Source organism: Pseudopodoces humilis, chromosome 2, assembly GCF_049639895.1.
Source record: "Pseudopodoces humilis isolate 2021_Gansu_Grassland_sample_001 chromosome 2, ASM4963989v1, whole genome shotgun sequence".
Lineage (NCBI taxonomy): Eukaryota > Metazoa > Chordata > Aves > Passeriformes > Paridae > Pseudopodoces > Pseudopodoces humilis.
Window position 1 is genome coordinate 81,645,434 of NC_142201.1, and position 17,626 is coordinate 81,663,059.

Below are 17,626 nucleotides of genomic sequence, written 5' to 3' on the forward strand. Positions count from 1 at the left end.
CCAATCACTCACATTTGACTACACAATGTAATTGATTTAAAACACTCATGCTGCATGCTATTTCTACAGACCATAATAAGGACAACTATGGTTGCTCTTAAGGAAATCTCATAGTGTGATACAAAAGCTGTCATAGTAAAAATGCTGTCCTACAAAAAGCAGACAATTTAGAAGAGAATGCTTGATGCTAAATAATTTACTCAAGTTAAATTCTTTATGTTTTCAACACTGTAGACTACAAGATCTGCTGTATGGTAATCACGTTTTTTTTATTAGAATACAAACAAAATTCCCTCATAGTCTTACTTTGAGCATTTACTACATCTGAAGATGAACATATAATCACCCTCAATATCCTGGTTAGATTGAGCTGCATTCTCCTTATCTGAAAGACTTGTCCTAGTTGGAAAGGAAACCTACAACTTTCAAGCAGTAAAATCCATCTCCAAGCAGCAGGCTGATGACTTAACTACTAGGCCATCCTTTCTTTGCAAATGAGGACAAGTGAAAAGAGCAAATTCCAAAGAACTAGATTAATTGAGATTGTATTGCTCTTGTGCAGTACATTTTTTGTGAGATGCCTCTAAGTATTTTGGGTACAGAAGAAAAAGGCATATTGTAAATGAATGTGTTCTTCTGCATGTCTGAAAGGACAATCAGCAAAGCAAATATGGGTTGCTAAAAATATTCCTATTTCTGCTTTGTTTCTATACATAAAAATCAACTATCAAATGTTACTCTTTACAGCAAAAGAACACTTGATCTGGGTATTGGTCAGGAGTCATAACACATGGAGGGAGAATGAAACTTTACCTAAGTTTATAAAAACTCTGAGAACTTAGGATGGTTTTTGTCATATTCTTGTGCTGATGCATTTGTTTAAAACAAACCCAAATCAAAATGACAAAAAGAACAGTTATTTGAAACTGGTTAAACTTGGAAGTGACACAAAGCTGATGCTTCCCTTCTGAGAAAAAGTACTATATCACAAGGTTTTCAGATATCATCCAAAGGTCTGGTTTGGTGGTTTACTCCAATGCCAGAAGTTTCCATGGTTGGGAAGGGCTTTAAGCAACCTGGTGTGATGGAAAGTGTCAGTGCCCAAGGCTGGGAATGATGGAACTGAAGGATCTTTAAGGTCCCTTCCAACCCAAAACAAGCTATGCTTATGTGATTCTGTGCCTTTCCATACCTGTAGGCTTTTTTCTCCCTCATTAGGAGGTTAATTTTTCATTTTTTTAATAAATAAATAAAATATTTAAGAACATACATGCACATGCTGAAACAATATAAACCTAAAAGGGTAATAGCAAAAACAGTCAAGCCCCGTTTAAGAGAATTCTTTCAGATTATTAAGTGCATGGTCTTATCCCTTAGGGATAAAATTATTCTGCCCTTGCAAGCAGCCTTCAATGCGTTTTTCTGGCTTTACAGTCACATGCCAAGTACGTGGCAAAATTTTATTTTTGTGATTTCTTTTCCCACTTATGGGTGGATATGCCCTATACCTCTAAGTTAGTTTCAGATGGTGACAGGCCTGTGCCCAGGGGAAGATCTGACTTATAATCCAAGATAGCACAAGTCCAACAGAAGAGATCCTAGCAGTTTCACCAGTACATACAGTAATTGCATTGTTATATAATCTTGCAATCAGAGAAAGGTTTGGGCTGGGAGGGACCTCATACAACTCGGCTTTTTGGGCTGCCAGTGCACATTACCAGGTCATGTTGACTTCTCATCTATCAATATCTCCAAGTTGTTCTCCTCAGGTCTGCTCTTAAATATTATGCATACACCTGAATTTATTCAGGTCCGTAGAATCCCCCACACAGGTAACAAATTAGAATGAGTTAGGCAGCTTTTCATACGGCACACTGGCTCATCTAAGTTTGTTAACATAATGGACATATTCTACAGAATTTTGTAGTATAAATTTGGTATAAAGGACCCAGATGGTTAAATATAGAACACATCCAAACCAGTTACAACTGATAAAAACTATAAGAGATCCTTTGTTGTTAAGGGGAAAAGTCAGGGACTCAGGTTTACTGGTTGCTATCTTCAAAGCTGGTAAGGGCTTGTATTAAGGAAAAGTCCCCTACTTTTAAGGGCTTAAACTTCACTATATTCATCTGAGTTTTACTGTTTTCAAGAAACTGTGCAGACATCCTTGAGAAGCTGATAAATGATTCAGTCAACTTGCAAGTGAAGAAGACAAGTACAATCCCTAGGCACTTACTGGACAAATAGTAGGTGACAACTGGTAATGATCATTCTGTTCCCTTATTCTGTGCAATATGGTGCCTTGGAGGGAAACCCAAAGCAGCATAGCGTGGCAGCTAAGAGCCTCAGAATACCAAATGGTCCTGCCAACACACATTAGCCCACTTGCAGCTCCATAACAAAGCTAACTGGAACTAACTATAGAATCAAGAACAAGGGAATCATCTGTACTCCGTGGATCAACACCATGACACTAAATCCTGTAGTAATCCACAGGTCCTAGTTATCATCCAGATACCTCCAGCTAAGTCATATTAGTGGGACAAGGCTGCTTTTCAAAAGTAGAGTTACCATGCTTTCCATTGCAGAATGGCCACCATTCGTAGATTCTTTCTAACCAAAGATAACTGCTTTGTTTTTTTAGTGTCTCCTCAGAAAAACTCAAATTGATATGAACTTTGTTTATTCTTCAATCAGGAAATAGAAATAAAGGTAAAAATAGTTATAATGGGAGAATGAGTGCAAAACTATGGAATATATCAGGTAGATATAAACCTCCATATATCATTATGGAGATATCAGGCTACAAAAGTAAGACAAAGGATCACTGAACTTTATCCTTTGCTCCTTTGTCTAACCTTTTTAGCCTAAGTTTCCCTACAAAACTCTTGATATTTTCTTTCTTCCAGAATTCACAAGAGCACAGCACCTTAAGCAAGAACACAAGATTTTAGGTTGCAAGCTGAAAGGATGATGATGACAATTATTATTATTATTATTATATTTTCTTCAATAGGTTAGCAAATAATTATAATTACATTATTTGACCCTAAGAGAATATGTCTAGTCCATTAGTTAGAGAAGAATGACTGCTCCCTATTTATTTTTTTTTAGTTCTATACGTACCCTTTCTATGCCATAATAACTAGAATTCACAGCACATGAGGTAAAAAATGTACATACTGATACTGAATCATATGACTCCCTTCCAAGAGGAATTTTTTTTTTTTTGTTTAAATTTCCACTAAGAATTCAGAATAAAGGCTATCACATTTACTACAACAGTCCTCAGATCTGTCTTTAAAATCACAGAATACAGAGCTAACACTAAATGCCAATGACGTGTATGCACCTTAGGGCATAGTTTCCTTATGTATAATGATCCTTAGAGACATGATCTAATTTCTGTAGCAAATTCATGTATACTCTTAGACCCCTTCCTGACATTGTAAAGTAGTGTAAAACTACTTTGATGTCTATTTCAAAAATAAAGAGATAAAACTTATCAGCGGAAGAAAATTCCTGTCTGTCTCTGGAAGATGGAGGGGAACTAGTGCTTATGAAAATGTCTGATGAGGGTAACAGCCAATCCTAATTCAAAATTTGACACTTATGTGATTTATAATGAAATTCTAAATATCTCATGGCTACTACTGAAAACACTACTTGATAAAACTTATGATGGTGGGGAGGGATTTGTACCTTACAAATGACACAGCTGAATTAGAACTGAACTTAGTAATAATTTGAAATCCTAGGATTGATTTTGAAAGAAACATGTGGATATACTGGTGCAATAAAATAGTAAACCCAACTGTATTTAACATGAAGGCACTATTTGAAGTATTGAATGTAACCTACGCTTCTAACAAGAACAGCATTATCTTTCTTTCTGAGGAAAATAAATAAGGAATAAACCCATAGTGTTTCATTTCTGAGAGAAAAACATCATCCTTCAAACCTCCAAATCAATGGCATTAATCTATTGCAATTAATTAAATTCAATAAAATATAAGCATTTCCCCAGTAATGCTGGCCTGGTTCCATCCCAACTCTTCATGTGCAAACTCTACCAGGTTCTTCTTTCATAGTCTGAAAATGTAGGATTAAAACCTCACCTGCATACCACTTCCTTTGTCTCCTGTTTACAGTCTAAATAAGCTTTCCAGAGGAGAGTCTACACCTTCTTGGCTCATCTCAAACAGGGACTAGCCCTCATTGCAGCCCCCAGGCATACTCAGCACAAACACTGGATAACCAAAGCAGTCTCCTGCCTGTTCCTGGCTGCACTCGCCCTTGCAGCAAGTCTTCAGAAGCAAGAGTTGAAAGGCAAACACCTCAACCGAGCACAAAGGCAGCTGTGTGTGTGTGTGTGTGTGTGTGTGTGTGTGTGTGTGTGTGTGTGTGTGTGTGTGTGTGTGTGTGTGTGTGTGTGTGTGTGTGTGTGTGTGTGTGTGTGCAGAGACAGGAACTAACTCTCGCACAGCATTTGCTTAAGTAGATTCACCTGGGCAGATGGTTTCTCCCCTTGCACTGGCAAACCAGTTTCAGTGTGTTGGCCCTGGGAGCCCAAAGGTTGGTGCATGGCTGAGCTAACAAGTCTTGCTGAAAAGCAGGGTGTGCTTGCGCAAGCCTAATGCAGTGCTTCTGCAGCCTCACAACTCCTATCAGCAACTGGAACAATCATCATCCCAGAGACTGAAATTAAAAAAAAAAAAAAAGTCTTATAAAATGTTTCTCACTTAAGTATATGTGCAATATAATGGAAACCCAGTCTGTCCTACAGCAAACCACCTGCATTCAACACACAGCCTCCAAACCCCATAAGGTTTTGGAGGGCAACCTGAAATAGTGTTGGTTATCCCCACAGTTCACTCCTTTAAATTTTTTCAGTATTTTGGGCATAGAAAATAACCACTTACCCTTCCAAGTGAAAGCCATCTGTAGTGGATTCCTGCCTAAATGGCAGAAGGTGAAAGATGTGGAAGAGCATCAGCAAAAGCCTGCCCATGCAGATCCAGCTCATTCCCTCTAGAGCAGGGCAGTCCCAGTCACTTTTCTCATTCCCATATCCAGGGACATGCTAGCACTAAGTCCTACTTCTTGTCCTCCCAAAGTTTGCATGAGAAATAAAGTACAAATTAAATTTCTCTTTTTGTATACCAAGAGTCTAGTGATAGTTTTGGAGGCAAAAGTGCCTGCTATAATGCAGTCAAGAATTTCAGATCACATCCAGGGAGGCTATTAAGTCCACCAGAAGACTCAGAGATTTATTTCACTTCCAGAACAGAGCTCTGACTTTCAGGGAATAAGTCAGATTTCAGACAATACTTCTGAATTTCAGAATATGTTATTGCCTGAAATGTCTGTGTTTCCATTCCCTGTTACAGACATGACCTTGCTGAGACCTGAGACACAACCAGCAGAGCCACAGAACGGCCGTAAGACATTTACATTGCTTGTCCTTTGCTACTGCTACTACTGTTGCCCGCAGATTTTTTTTTTTTTAACAGCCTCTTAATGAAATGCCAGTGTATTAAAGGGTTTGCATAACAGTCACAGAATTTAAAACCCAAGTGACTGGCTACAACATCAGTAAAAATATTAGCAGAGCACTTCCTTATCATATACAGCGTCTCTTTATCCCTCTCCTTGTGTTTCATTTATGACTCTAATTTCTGTTATTGAAGTTGTAAGTCACAAACAGACAGCATACTGCACTATATAATTAGAAATGGAAAAGTCCCTGTAGCCTTTAGACTCTAAGAAGAAAATATATTTAGAAGCTTAGATATGTTCCTATTCACACAGTTTCAATAGAGGATGCATCAGCATTTCTGTTTTCTTAATCTCTTTTTTTTTCTTAAAGGCCTTAAACTTAGCTGTAAGGCTACACTCCAGACACAAAATCGGCTAAAAAAGCAGTTTATTTATTGTTTAAAGGCCTTAGGATCCTTTCTACATTCTATTCTGTTTCTGAGAACTTTCCGGACAAATCTGGGGCTCTCTCTGAGTTAATGCTTTCTGCCACCTCAAAAAGATGCTTTTTTCCTTTTAGGTGGAATGTCTTTGGGATGCCTTTATCACAGGGTGTCTTGTTTTGGGAGTGCATACATATGTATACACACACCCCCACACCCCCCATCTTGGCTGAAAATATTCCCCAACCTAATATCTGGAATCTGACCCCAAAGACACATCATATTACATCAAACTTGGCACAGTGAAATCCCATGCAGAGACATCCAAGCCAGCTCAGACACTGACAGAGTAGATCTAGAGTAGAAAACCAGCCAGATCAATATCTTCCATATGTCTACAGCCTGTCCACAGGTAAATGGCAATATTAATGCAGCTCTGCAATGCTGAGCTCATTTAGCACTACCTTGAGCTTCCACACATTCTGACATGTAGTGATTGATTTCAAGAGGGGACCATTAGTGGCTCCCAACAGGAACAGGAACAGAAGAGAGAGCAGTCACAAACCTTTAGTGCAAAACCTTGTGCAGCAGATTAGAACCTTGGCCCCTGGCAGCAGGACTGCTGCAGGTGCACACTGAGGCAGCAAGGCAAGACAGCCAGCAAGGAGATCTGCACTGGAGCTGCCCTGCTGAACCTTCTGACCACATCCCAAACACCCAGTGGCTCACACAGAGATCCAGCCCTTGGCCTAATGGAAACAGTGCTACTCCTATGGCCAGAATGATCCAACTAGAGGGAAGCTTGGAGCTAAAATGTGTGGAATAAGGTGTTCACTCATCTAAAAGATAAAAGCTACATGAAGTTATAAACCAGACCACAGTTCCAACTAGCCTGGGGTTTCTTTCCAACTGTGGCCTGCAGCAGATGGTAAAAGAAAAATATTAACACAGTGTTTTATCCAGAATACATTTTCAGCTGCTGGACTTTCCTGAGCCAAGAATACTTTCTTCTTTTTTCCATTTAATATCCCTGGATAATTTCTTTTACACAAATTTAACGTTTTTCAAAACTCATGAAAACTCAACATGCCCAGTATTTTTTTATCAATGAATCTCACAGCTTTGCTACCAGTTAAAAAATTCTCCTTGTGGTTATTTCAATCTGCTATTTATTAGTTTCATATGATGTCCCCAAATCTTTTTGTTAGGAGAGCAAACATAAGTCCCCTGGTCATCACAATTTTTCATCCTAAAAGGCCCTGCTAGACAAGCTCTTCAAGCCAAAGGCATATAGATGAACTACCAGTAATGCTGATTTAATTTCAGAGATGGAAACACCACCACTCAGCTTTCTGTATATCTGAATGCCTCTTGGCTGCAACGCCTACAGACTTACAACTGAACTCTGAAATAAAATGGAAAGTTAAGGTCAATTTTTTTTTGATCCTTTTTTCTTGACAAAAATGCTGAACAAATTTTCCAGTTAAGCAAAAAAAAAAAAAAAGAAAAAAGAAAAAAAGGAACAATCCAATAAACTCTGAATGAAAACAAAATTAAATAAGCTAAAAGATTAGGCATTCAGAGAAACAAAAAATCAAAACAATCTGCTGTCTCCAACGTCATCTCAGAAAAACACTTTCATTGCCTCTATTTCCATCACTGAACCTGTTGCACTTTGTATAACATAATGCTCTTCTTAGATTACAGTGTTATTATCCCATTACTCAGGGAGCATCCTCAATAGCAAGATGGCAGAAATTTTGCCTGTCACTTTGACTGGATGAAATCTTTTCATACATTACAGAAATTTGCAAGAGCACACAATGGTCACCTCAGGCCAGGGGGGAATGGGTTTACACCAAAAGAGTATAGATTTGGATTAGATATTGAGAAGACCCTTTGGAGACACCCTTTACTCTAGGGTGGTGAGGTGCAGGTAGCCCAGAGAAGCTGTGGATGGCCCACCCCTGGAAGTGTTCAAGGCTAGGTTGGATGGGGCACTGAGCAACTTGGTCTAGTGAAGGTGTCCCTGTCCATGGCAGGGGGCTTGGAACTATTGGACCTTCCAACCCAAACCATCCAAAGATTCTATGTGATGAACTCTAACAACCAAAGTAACATATGCAGGTCCATGTAAGATTGCTGCTGAGCAGTCCTCAGGACATCCATAAAGAAGAGATCCTGGTCCCCCACAGCCTCTCCCAGGCTTTCAAAACACCACACTCACGGCAAGGTTACTCTGGCCCAAATAACCTTTCCCTGTCTTTGAGGAAGTGAAAGAACATTGAGAGGAAAGAATAAAAATACATTGATTTCATAGTCCCTGCAGTTTACTGGTCTGATTTCTCCTCTGGAAGCTGGAGCCTCACATTCCCCACAGAGAGAAGGACAGTGAATGCAGGTTCCCCTGGAAGATGATTTTGTCACTACTTTTGTGAATGAAGGCAGCCCTGATTTTCTCTTTCTCTTTGGCACATAAAAGCAATTTGGACCTAATTTTGTACCAAAAAAAATGTTTGCTCAGCTTCAGTATAATAGTCTTCTTAGACCTGGAATTTGAAGATAGCAAAATTTATTCAGTGATGCAGCCCAGCACTCCACTGAGAAATGATCTCAAGGGCAACGGAGACATAAAAAATAGGTTATTTAAATTATTACAAGCCAAGTAAAGAAACAGTGTAATTTAAATATGTTGACACATGCACTGAAAACTTTTAAAAATGTACTGCTGCCAAATGCACTAAGTATTTGTATTTTAAATAATTGATTAAAAAAAAAAAAAAAAAGCTTGGTTAGGAGATTCAAGGCAAGTTTTAGCTGTAGGAATGAATTTGTTACCAAAATGTCAAAGCTAATATGATGCAATGAGCATTCGTATAATTTAAGAAACTTCAGCTTCAAATAATAATAATTCTTATGAAAATGATGATAATAATAGTGTCACATTATTGATTTCTAAATCAATATTAATTTTAAAATTTGGTACAATATTGACTTGGTATTATTTCAAATCTACTCATAAAGGCAGAATGCAGAATGGTCAATAATATTCAGGTGCTAAAAATGTCAGTAAATTTTAAATCAGCTCCAAATGTAATTCTTCGAATCCTTGCCTCTGGAAAAAACAAAAACAAAAACAAAAACAAAACCCCAAAAAACAACCCACGTAGATAAAATTTCTCATATACGTACTTGATGACTGAGCCAACAGAAAAAGAAAAGTAAAAAGAAGTACCATTCTTTGTGTGTCTGATAAAAATAAGAGAGGTTAAAAACATTTCACATACAAGCCCCATGCAGTACAAGGAGAGAAACAAAAGCCCACTCAGTCTGATGCCTCCCAGAAGAGCTCAATCTCCTTACGCACACTTTGAGCATGGGGAGTAGTTATTAACTAATGGTAGCTCATCTCACAGGGTGTAGCTACATGGGCTTGAGGGAGGAGCAGCTGACACCTTTTCAATTTGCACACAGACTCAAGCATAAACTTCTAGAATAGAAGTCAGGTTTACATCTACCACAGGAGGACCTCTTCTTTCATCATTTATTTTCCTTTATCACAAACATCCTGAAAGCAGAATGATATCCTGTCACTGTATAATGATTTTGGAGGTACAGATGTTCTAAATCATTTATAATGAAATTATTTTCTGTGCCATCAAGCTCAGTTATGCTTGGCCAGAATAACTCAAGGCAAATTAACTCTCTTGCTAGGTAAGCCACACCTGTGGTAATTCTGTACAGAGTTTATGATCTTACACTTCCCACATTATTCATTTTAAAATATCCTCTGCATAATTAGCATCCTCTTCAAACAGAGTTTGGGACTGCAATACACAAACACACGTCAAAGTAAATCTGCTGGGTTGGAAATAAACCAGACACACAAGTATAGAAGACAAAGCAAAACAATTGTCCGAACACAGAAGAACATTTTGCACTTTGCAGACCTGATTCCCACCTCAGCTTACTGGAAATGAAGCACAACTTTACTAAAAGCAAAAGATTTGCAGCAGTGCATCACAGACACATGTGCAAGGAGACTCAGGCCAGCAGCTCCACCAGATAATGCATGCAGACGCTGCCCAGCCGGCAGCCACGGCCTGAGTGCCTGGCCAGCCACTGCCCAAAGGCCGGTCAGACACTGCCCAGCCAGCAGCCCCAGCCAGCCCACAGCTGTGTTTAAATGTCTGTGCTGGATGGCGAGTTCATGGCAGCAAGGGGATGGCAGAGGAAGCAGATAGGGAAGCATGGGCAGGACAGGGCAGGAAGGGGAGGGGGCATGCAAAAGGTGGGCAGGATGCTGGGACTGGTAAGCGTTCTCTTAAATGGGCTCAAACATGTATCAAACTTTCTTTATTAAGCTCTTGCAAGATCTACAGGAACTAACGTTCAGTTTTTCTATTCCCCTCTCCCAAAATATTCTCCCACCCTGCATTTCTTCTCCCTCTATACTTCTCATCCAGCTCAATCCTCAATTTTGGTATCCTTTGCTCTTACCACATTTTTCCATTCCTCTGTTCGTTCTCTAACTCCCAAGTTATCCTCAGTCTCTCTGTGTCTTGCCTCCTGCCACTGCCATGTACGATGCTTTCCTTCAGAAACTACTCCTACTAGCAACCGAGTGCTGGAACTCCTGGTACATCCAGCCCCTGCTGCTGGCTCGGCTCGATCCAGGCGGCTCTGGCAGCCTCTAATGGTGGCCAGAAGGAAAACTGCTGCTCACAGGACAAGGAGTCGTATCTGCTCGTCAACAGCTGAGGCCGGAGAGGAACCGTGGAGAGGCGAAGATGAGCAGAAGGAGGTGTAGGTAGCTGTGGGGTGTTGTGAGAGGAAGGTGTTGCGATAAAGGAAAGGGAAAGAAAACAAATCTCTGTAAAGCCTGGGATGAATGAGGGCATCAGGAAGCAGCCAAACTCCTCCCAGCTGCAGGGCTGCTTGGCAGGTACTGGGAAGTGCCGCAGGCCAGGCGCTGAAGGTGTGGTAGAGGGCAGGGACAGCTCTTGCTTCGCAGCCCTGACTTACCCTTGGAGCCCTCTGGTCCAGCTGTCCCAGCACCACGGGGGCTGACGCTCAGAGCCCAGGGAATGGCAGCAGCCTGGGCCAGGCTGTGGAGTGTCCAGCCAGGGGACAGCCTAAGCGCTGACTTGGGACCGATGAGGTGTGCTCAGCCTATTGAAGGCACTGAACCGCTCAGCTGTTCCTAAATCCAAGTCAAAATGCTCCCAATGTCTGCAGCGCGTTCAGGTTTGTGCAGGAAAACCAGTTACAACAGATAACCCAGGAGGCAATCCCAGGTTCAGGATTTTTACAAGTACTTTTCATCTGGGGCTCTCAAAGGGCTTTGCAAATATGAACTCGTTTTAGCTTCACAACAACCCCCGTGAGGCAAAGATAATGATCACTGTATCCATTTTACAAATGGGGAAACTTGAGCACAAAAGAAGAAAAGTGTTGCCAAAGATCAGGCCCAGCAAGTTGAGCACAAAATGAAGCAGCACTGCCATCCTCGTGCTTGCACTGACAAGCAGAAAACCCTCCCTCCTGCTTTGGTGTGATTGGAATAGCTATTCCCAACATAGGTGCAGCCTTAAAACGAATGGAGGAGGAGAAAACACGTTGTTCAAGTTCAGTAAGAAACTCCACCAGCTTCAGAGCATCAGTACCATTAGGTTGCATACAACACAGCTGCAACTCAGAGCAGAGTGCAAACAGGAACAGAGAAAGCGCCAAAGCTCATTGTTTGTGTTGCTAGGCTTTGGGGTAACACACAGGATGGCATGACATGAGCAAGTTTGATACTAAAACTCCCATGTTGTGGGGAACTTCTGCTCTAACGGCTGCCAGAAAAGTGGAGTGTAACAATGAAAGGAATAAGTAGTAAGTAATAAGTAATAAGTAATAAGTAATAAGTAATAAGTAATAAGTAATAAGTAATAAGTAACAGTAAGGAATGTACCAGCGATGAGGTACTGTCAGAAAATACGGCTTGGCTAAAGTCTGAAAGTCCAAATTCTTTATGCAAACCACAGGCAGGAGTTTTGACAGGGTATGAACTGTCTCACCATGTACTAGTGGTTTTGGCTGTCAGAAACAAAATGTTGACCAAGTTTTTTTCTTATAAGTTTTAAAATCAGATCTTTGCTGCTTAAAAGGAACTTTTTTTTTTGTTGTTTTTAAATGGTCACTCAAGTCAGTGCCTTTTCTCATCTAAAATCTTATTTTCAGGTTTTGTGAAAATTGAAAGAAATGAAAAATTCAATAGAACCCCAGAGGGTTATTTCACAGAGATGTGAAATATTTTTTCGTTAACTGATATTAGAGTCCACAGAAAGCAGATGATTTCTAAGGTATGCAACCACAGAAAGCCTCTTACTCCAGATAAATTGTCACTGAGCTATTTAAACTCATAACTGCAGTATCAGGGCAAACATGTTGATGAAATAATCACTTGGATTTGGCTGCACAGTGCTGTTCTGCTGCTGGAGCACTCTGGGGCAACTGTAATTCAGGCAGGATGGGTAATAAAGGAACTCTTTGGAGAGAGACCTGTTAATCAGTACCATTGCATGGAATTTCTAGAGTCCTAGTACCATGCTAACTTGCTTAAGTGTTACTCACAAGCAGTGGAATTCAATTAGTGGAGAACAGCTCAGAAATGTACGGGGGAAGGTACTGATGCTTTGTGTTACAAAATAAAATATTTTCTATAAAAATGTCCATCACTGATGTCTATAAAGGTATCTATAAAGAGGTTCCTAAAATTCATCAGTTTGAAATACCACAATCTAGAGAGGTAGCTTTTATTATTCATTAACTTCTATTCTCTTTGCCTGACAATTCAGCTGTTGAAACATAGTTTTACTTTCTTTGTATCTCATAAAACAATTTTTACAGCCTACCACCTTATTTTCAAAATAGGAAAAGCATAATATAAATAATGATAAATAATACATATGTATAAACAAATTCAGAGACACACTGGGGATCTGCAATACTGAACAAAGGATGCAAACTTTACATAGTAAAAAGAGAGAAAGAAGGATTTATTCAACAAAAAATGAAGTGGTGCAGGCAACAGAGAACAAAATTATGTGGTCAAATATTCCACTGAATATAAGACATATAAGTTGTTAACTTAAAATGTGAGCCATGGTAAGACATGTTAAACTTTGGAAAAAATGTATGAAAATCAGATTTGGATTTTGCAACCTGCCTTTTTTCATATAGATTGTCCATGGTAATTCTTTTTTTTTTCAGTTCCATGGTAGCTCAAAAAAAGATACACACAGCTACACAGATAAACACAGTTAATAAGATCAAACTTCCTAACACAGACCAGGACAGAGTGAACAGTCGGTAATTCATGATCTAATTTATGACTGTCTGCAAAGCAAGCATGTTTTGCCTAATAAGGTGAATGCCTCTTTATTAACTTACTGCTGGATTATGCACTGAACTAATAGTATTGTCAGAGGCCTGTAAACAGTGCAGATATGAATCAGTGTTTTGTGGTAGCACCATAATTATAACAACATCCTGAACAAGCTGTGTACCACTGCACTGCACACAGACCTGGTACTGATAGGCTTAGTACAAGATCAGAAGTTAACAGGGACTTAGGGAGCTAATCACAAAGCAGACACACTACTGTTTTGATAATACAAAGATGGTGGAATAAAGCCAGTTCCCAAGCTGTATTAGAGGCACATGACACGCTTGTAAAGAACATGATCTCTCCTGGAAAGGGTTCTTCATGTTAATCTGAAAAGACCCCATAGTGTCATTCTCAGTTCATTTCTTCGCGAGCAATCTAGAGCCACAAATGGACTCACAACTGTGTGCCTGCTGCTGGAAAAGACCTGGGCTTCAGACTTTCTCAGAGGCAAAGCACAGCCCATGGGTGTGTTATCTAACCAGCTCTCAGGTGGGGACTCCTGCTTTCTCTCCTCCCTTTCTTCTTTCCTTTGAATTTCTCAGGTAAACTGAACATAATACTAGTGTTTCTCAGTTCCAGATTTCAAGCTTTGAATTAACAGCATGATATCATATTTTTTACTCTGTGTTTCATTTTAGTAAAACATAGACTTAATTTAAAATTTTCATCAGGACACAATTTTTTCCCCCCAAAAAATATCCATGAGAAAGGGTCTCCAGAGTTTCTCTCTTGCTACATATAGCTAGCTAAATTTGTCATCTTTGATACTTCACAGCAGGTTAGTTGACAACTGAAGAGAACACCAATTTAATTTGTTTAGAGCCTCTGCTGGTAAGCATTTAACTGAAGCCTTTAAGGCACAGAAACGTAAGAGAAAGAATCACTACTCTATTCCAAGCTTTCTCCTGATTTACTGGATGACTGAAGGCAAGTTATTTTGCTTCTTGTCTCCTGCCATCAGCACGTGTATAACGTTCCTTTCCTCACACCAAATCACTCTGAGAGCTGAGGGTGGGAGGGAAATACAATGGGGAAGGCTGACAGGGTGACAGAACAACACAGCATGCCTAAAAAATATTGCAGCTTTACAACACTAAACCTCCTAGCAATCAGTGATTAAAGAAAAGGAAAGATACATCAACTAAGGAAAGATGAACAATGCACAGCCTTTTAAGTTTTTAACCCATGATAATCAGCTAGCTGGGGATACCAGCGCTGTTTCTGATTAGTCTGCCAAAGGTAACTCTCAATTGATCTGATTTCCTCAACCTGTTTAAGTTCTCCTTACAAATGTCCACGCTTTAAAGGAAAAACAATTGATAGGTTCACAAATGGGAAGAGACTGGCAATCAGTTTCCTAGAAGAAAGAATGAATTAAGCAGCCACAGGTCTGGGCAGCTAACCAGGGCAATGTGCATCCTCCCAGGCACAACCAATTTCTTCCCTTGGACTGAGCCCTTGCATCAACCCTCTTTCCTCTTGAATACAGCTCAGGCTTAAATACCAAAATAACCCTGGTACAACATTAACCCTTGAAAGTCAAGCTCAATACTGTCCAAATCTATCTCACAGTCCTGTGAATTAACTCATTCATATTCTGTCACATATGCAATAACTGACTTTTGTATCACAGGTTCACTAAGATTCCTGTGACCAAGTGATTGGTATAAAATGTGAGATTTGAATTCTTGTTCTATTGAGTCTTTCATCTAAGATTCTTTCTAAGATCTTTCTAAGATCTGTTCTAAGATTCTTTCATCTACTTTTTTAGAACCTGTGATAAATTGGCATTTAAGAAAACAAAGAGAAACACCTAAGGAAGTTAAAACTACTGGAGGCTGATGGGAGTTTTTCTCCTGGCCAATAACTGGCCATTTCTGAGAACTGACAGTAGTTTTAACCATTGAAAAGTGAGATCAACCTGTGAACACCACCTGAAGACCTAAGCCTGGGAATTTCTTTGTCTCTTTGTCTCAAGCTGTGAAAGGTAACAGAGCTTTAGCTGGCTCCCGTCCCCTGTCCAGGCCACGCGGCCCGGGCAGGGGCTGGGCTGGGCCCAGCGGCTCCCGGCCGGGAGATGGGGCCTGCGGGGCTTGCCCCGGGCTCTGGCCGGGCCGGGCTCTGCTGCAGCTTCCCGGGAAGCCTCGGGGGTGGCTGAAGCTTTTCTCAAGAGCCTCCCAGCTCTGAGCACTGCTGAGCTGAAACCTGGCAGCGTGAACACCTGCAGCTTGAGCAAGATTTTAGCCCTTTCACTACCCAGATGAGACTTGCAGATTTAATCCTTTTTCCAGGAAGAAGGCAAGCAAGAGTGATCAACAGGTAAAGAGACAACATAAACTATCAAGAACAGTGAAGAAAGGAATTAAGCGTCAGATGAGGAGAGAAATAAGGAGATGCTTTAATAAGCTGAAATATTCTTTTGTTAAAGCTATGGAAATGGACAATAATGTTCTGAAAAAAATCTCCTTTAATTTATGAAAGAGTATTTTGGAAGGAATTAAGTATTTCGAAGTGTGGATTTAAGCAAATAGTGAAGTAGTTGTGATCCTAAGAGATGTGGGAACAGAAAAAGAGAAGTAATAGTTGAAGATTTGTGGCCCTTAAGAGGCAAAGAGAAAACTTCTGTTTCCAGGGAGGCTCACAGAGACAGATGGAGATTTTGCCTTTCAATAACTCATCCTTAAAATGACATCCCTAGACTCATTTGACCCATAACACACCTCAGAGTGATGTGAAATGGGAGAAGAAAACCTGATGGCAGAGTTTTCCAGGCAGCTGGCATCAGAGAAATAGAAAGCCATGAGAAAAATGGTTTTCTTGTGAAAAACTCCATAGATCAGCAGAAGAAAACTTTTTCTCTACAAAGACTGATGAAAAGACTATGGCAAAATTGGGACTGTTCTAACCACCAGGGTTTTTTTTGTCTCTATGTTGTCATGTGAACAAGGGAATGGTTGGGTAGTGGGGAAAAGAGGGCTTCTGGAAGTTTTATTCTGGTTTCTTATTCTTGTAGTTTTGTTAATAAACTTTCTTTATTCCTTTTAAGTTTTAATCCTTTTGCTCTTCTTCTAATCTATATCTCACAGCAAGAAAGGAGTAAATTTTCTAGTGATTTTTTAGCTAATGCTTTAAAACCACAACAGAACCCAAGACCTTTTAAAATTTTCATTTTCAAACTTGTCTTTTCAAGCAGGAAAAGTGTATTTTGATAGCAATACATAAGGAACTCACATGGCCCTTTCATTCCTGTAGAGCGAGAAAGCTTTTTTCAGAAAGTTATCTCTACCAGAAAATCAAATTTAGACTGTGAGAAACTATAACCAGTAAGAGTGATTCTTAACTCAAAATAATTTTGATTTATGGTTGCTAATAATGTGGTAATATTTTGTGAGTCTGTGCTCTTTTAAACTTAATAATAATTGAAAGCTTTGTGTTATTCTTTTAGTTGTTCCCCCCCCATTAAGTTCTGCCACTAAACTAGTGTTTCTAGTTCCATAAGCTGATCACTCTTGTGACCACAGAATGAATGGTTTTGTATGTGTTGCCTTTTAGAAGCCAGAGATTCATGTATGATGATAAGCCAAAAGAAGTAACTACTGAATGTTATATTGAAGTTCTTTGCTTTATGTAGGCAAAATGAAACGAACACTGTTTTGTTTTTTTTCTCTGACAAAAATGCAAATAAAACAAAAAAAGGCACTAAGCCATAATTACTGGTATTCTCTTTCTTCCAGAGAAGAAAAATCTAAATTCAGAGCTTCTTTATTAAAAAGTAGATGTTTGTCCATGGACAACCAACATTAATGAGATAGAAGCAGAAGTTTTTATGCATCAAAAGTTTTAAAAGATCAAACTGTTGAGAGAAATTCTCCTTCAACTCAGTGGGAATGACTGCTACTGTCAGAAAGTTTATATTCTCTGTCTATCCCTGACTTGAAACTCCAATCTTTAAAGAAACACAGCATGAAGCATTCAGAGAAAAAAATAACCTCCATTTAGTTCCAAGGTTATTATAGTCACATTTAGCTAAATAATTAAAGCTAGAATATTTCTTAAAATTCAATCAACTGATATATTTTGTATTATGTATTATATGTTAAATAATTTTCTGTATATTATATGGACTTCATAAAAAGATTCCACAGCTTTATTTTTCAAGATGAGGAGTTGGTGTACTGACCTAAATGTCTTCTAAAATCTGAGTTGTGCAGTGTGATGGTCCTTACACTACTTCTACAAGTCAGGGCATTTCAGGGAGAGTAGT

At 39.4% G+C, this 17,626-nt stretch overlaps 1 protein-coding gene across 19 annotated transcripts in view; it reads right to left on the reverse strand.

The window, feature by feature from the left end:
• DLG2 (discs large MAGUK scaffold protein 2) overlaps positions 1–17,626 on the reverse strand; it is a 991,421-nt gene that overhangs the window by 302,396 nt on the left and 671,399 nt on the right. The gene's annotated exons all lie outside the window — the stretch shown is intronic.